The following is a 4,407-nucleotide window of genomic DNA, read 5'->3' as shown; positions in this document are numbered from 1 at the left end:
TGTAGAGGTTCTTATAAGTGCTTGTCAAAGTTGGTTTAGAATTTATGAACCTTGCTTTATTAACTACTATCAAAGATTAAAAGGAAAGGATATAGAACATGGGTTGCCTCCCATGAGGCGCTTCTTTAACGTCATTAGCTTAACGTCTGGCCTTTGTCACGGTGGTTGGTAGTACTTCAAATCTTCCTCTCTTGCAGTGAATCTATCTCCATTGGCTTTGTTAAGAAGCTCCACATGTTCTAAGGACAGAATTTTGCTGATGGTGTACACTTGAGGCAGCTGAGATGGGATGATGGGGAGATGAAGTGGGATAGGTGGAATATAAGCAGAGACCACTTCATCTCCTAGAGAGAAATCCTCTGTAGGAATCTTCTTGTTCCTCTATCCCCTTGGGGCCTTTTTTCTTGTTTTCTTCGATGTTACTTTGCTCTTTGTGATTCCTTCTTTTAGGATGGTTTTGTTGCTTGTCTCATGTGACTCTGGTGGGTCTAGCTCCTCTTGGGTTACACTTGGCTGTTGTTCCTTCTGACCACATTGCTTGTCAACCATAGGGATTCTCAGGTGTGGTGCTTGTGCTCTCGTGCTTGTCTCTTCCATCAGTTCCTTATTGTGCTCTTCCCTTGACTCTTTGATATCATGATCTGCTTCTTGTGAGGGTTTGAAGACATTGAAGGTGAGTTGTTCATCATGTATCCTTAATATTAGTTCTCCTCACTCCACATCTATAAGTGCCCTGGCGGTGGCTAAGAATGGTCTCCCAAGAATGATGGGATGGATGTGATTCTCTTCCAGCTCCAAGATAACAAAGTCTGTGGGAAGAAAGTAGTTCCCAACCTTCACTAACACGTTTTCAACCACTCCTATTGCCTGTTTTTGATTTTTGTCAGCCAGTTTGATGATTATGTCTGTGGGTGTTAGCTCATTGATTTGGAGCTTTTTCATGAGGGATAGAGGCATTAAGTTGATGCTTGCTCCCAGGTCACAGAGTCCCTTATCAATCATTGCTTCTCCTATAGCACAGGGGATGTGAAAACTCCCTGGGTCCTTCTTCTTTTAAGGTGGCTCTGTTGAATGAGAGCACTGCACTCCTTATTCATCACTATTGTTTGCCCACCCTTCAGTGAACTCTTTTTGGTTAGCAGCTCCTTTATGTACTTGATGTATGAGGGCATCTGCTGTAGAGCCTTAATAAACGGTATGTTCACATGAAGGGAGGCAAACATGTCGAGGAACCTTGAATATACTCTCCTTGCTACACCACCCTTGAGCCTTTGGGGAAAATGTGCATATGGGTTCAGAGTCTCCTCTTTCTTTAGCTCCTCGTGATTTCTCTCTTCATGCTCTTCCTTTGGATTGTCTTGGAAATGTTCTATTTGTGTGTTTGCTTCTTCCACACTCCTCTTATCACTTAGAGTGATCATCTTGCATTCCTCCCATCTTACTTTTTTTGCTTCTCCTCTTGGGTTCTTCTTTGTGTCACTTGGAAAACTATCGGTAGGTTTGGGAAACTGTTGAGATAGATACCCCCACTTGGGACTCTAGCCTTTTGATGGTGTCTCCTTGATTTTTTATATTGGCTCGCACTTCATCCTTGAACACTCTGTTGTCTTGGACTTCCTTACATATGTCTTCAAGTAAAGTCTCAATTCTGGAGAGTCTATCTTCGGCTGGTGATGGTGGCTTGAGGTTAGGAGGTTGAGAAGGGTGATTAGGTGGGTGTTGATATGATCTCTGTGAGGGGTGTTAGTGAGTTGCATTGTTGTTGGGATTGTGGTTGTGGCGTCTCTGGTCTTGGCCTTGGTCTTGTTGACCAGAATTATAAGTTTTGGAGTATGGATCATGGGTCTGTCTGGGTGAGTTCCCAACATAATTGGCTTGTTCCCAGTCACCTTCTTCTCTTGTATTCACTCCTTCTTGAGTTGGTGCTGAAGTGATGACTGCTGCAACTTGGTTCTCTTCCACCTTCTTGGTAAGGTCAGCTAACTGCTTGGTGATCATCTTATTTTGAGCCAACAGTGCATCCATATGGTTCAGCTCCATCACTCCTCGAGTGTTGCTCCTTTCAGAAACATAGAAGTAGCCATTCTTAGCTATAGTCTCAATGACATCTATGGCCTCTTCAATGGTCTTCTTCTTGTTTAGAGAGCCCTCTGATGAATGGTCCACGGCCTTCTTTGACTCGTAGGAAAGACCTTCATAGAAGATGTGTAGTTGAACCCATTCATTGAACATGTCTGGTGGACACCTTCTTGTTAAGTCCTTAAACCTCTCCCAAGCCTCATAGAGAGTTTCACCATCTTGTTGCCTGAAGGTTTGTACCTCAGCTCTTAGCCTATTGATTCTTTGAGGGGGGTAGAATCTTACCAAAAATTTATTCACCACATCTTCCCAATTTGTCAAACTCTCCTTTGGGAAAGATTCCAGCCACTTAGATGCTTTGTCCCTGAGTGAAAAAGGGACCAAAAGCAATCTATAGACATCCGGATGAACACTATTAGACTTCACAGTGTCACATATTCTTAGAAAGGTGGTTAGATGTTGATTGGGGTCTTCTTAGACACTTCCTCCGAATGAACAATTGTTCTGAACAAGGGTGATGAGCTGGGGTTTTAATTCAAAGTTATTGGCATGTATGGTTGGCTTTTGGATACTACTTCCACAATTTCCTAGGTTTGGATTGATGTAAGAGCCTAAAACTCTTCTCTCTTGTCCAGCATGATTCACAGGGCCCTCTCTGGCATGGTTGTGAGCTTCTCCTTCATGGTTGTTTTCCATGTTCTCCTCCATGTTTGTTTCAGAGTATTATTCCTCTTCCTCAGCACCAACAGCTCTTTTCCCTCTTGCTTCCCTCCTTAATCTAAGGAAGGTCCTCTCAGGTTACAAATCAAAGGAAGTTGAAGCTCCGCTTCTTCTCCTTGTCATACAACTAACATGGCACACATCAAGAAATAAAATGAAGATATTATTCTTGTTAGAGTAGCTGTTAGTATGAGTGGTGCAAATTATCAAACAGTTAGTGAAAATGTGGGTTCGAGAACATTAGTGTCGATCACCTTTTCCACTAACGTTCCAACCCACTAATGATCCACGTTAACTTCAATGTTAGTGGCACTAACGTGACCACTAACGTTGCCTCTTGGTCCTTCGCAAACATTATTAGCGTTCACCTTTTTCAATAACGTTGGCTCTTGGGTCTTCTCCCCACGTTAGAGTTCACGTTAGTGTAACTAACATGAACCTTAACGTGGGCATGCCTAAGCTTCGAGAGCGTTAGTGACACTTACCTTTGTCACTAATACTCCAAATGCCCCTCCTTCCCACGTTAGAGTTTACGTTAATTGGATTAACGTGACCACTAACGTGGTGGTGATTTCTATCTCCAACATTAGTGACAAAGGTGAGTGTCACTAACGTTGGCCCATCATGCTTAGCTCCACGTTACTCTTCACGTTAGTGGTCTTAACGTGACCACTAACGTGGGCACTCTTAGCTTAGTCCAACTTTAGTGACAAAGGTGAGTGTCACTAACGTTGGCGATCGCTTCCTCCCACCACGTTAGAGTTCACGTTAATTAGATTAACGTGGCTCTTAACGTGGCTAAATGTGCTTTTGTGGAACGTTAGTGGCATTCACTTTTACCACTAACGTTGGAACGCCTCTTTTCCTCCACTTTAGCTACCACGTTAATGTACTTAACATGGCAACTAATGTGGGCTATGATGGCATCGAAGGCATTATTGGCGATCACTTTTTCCATTAACGCTACAAGCTTGTCTCCATTCCATGTTAGTGGTCACGTTAATTAGCTTAATGTGACAACTAACGTGGCTCCTTCTTGCTTCCTTTGTCTTGAAATCAAGCAATTAAAGTGCATCAAAGCTCTGTTCCAAGTCACGAGATTAAGCATCATCAATTATATCATTCAATTCCTACCTAATTCTCATGAAATCATGTAAAGTTCACAATGTTTGCTTGAATCAAGGTGTAAGTGTATCTTCATTCAAAACTTGCTTATTTACTAAAAAATGCATGAAGCTACCCTAAAACAGTAAAAAGAAAAAGGTCAGTGAAACTGGCCAAGATGCCTTGGCATCACTTACCTCAAGAATAAATTAGTGGGTTTTGTAGAGCTCTTTGCGGTAAACGTGTGGTCACAAACAGTGTGGCAATCGTAGCTCTAGATCAAAAGTTATGGTGGTTTGAAGATCAAAGAAGAGATAGAACTTGAGAAAGTATTCTTCCCCCTTTTCCTTTTATTTTCAGCATGAATTAGTGTGTCGTGAGGAGAGAGAGTGCTGAAAATTTGGGTTTTGGTTTAGTTTAGTTGGGCCAAGGTCCCAATATGGGTCCGATTGGCTCGGTTTGGCCCGTTTGGTCCAATCTTTGTCCGATTTCTATAAAATTTGG

Source organism: Arachis duranensis, chromosome 5, assembly GCF_000817695.3.
Source record: "Arachis duranensis cultivar V14167 chromosome 5, aradu.V14167.gnm2.J7QH, whole genome shotgun sequence".
Classification (NCBI taxonomy): Eukaryota; Viridiplantae; Streptophyta; class Magnoliopsida; order Fabales; family Fabaceae; genus Arachis; species Arachis duranensis.
The sequence above is the reverse complement of the archived record's forward strand: the minus strand, read 5'-3'. Positions refer to the sequence as shown.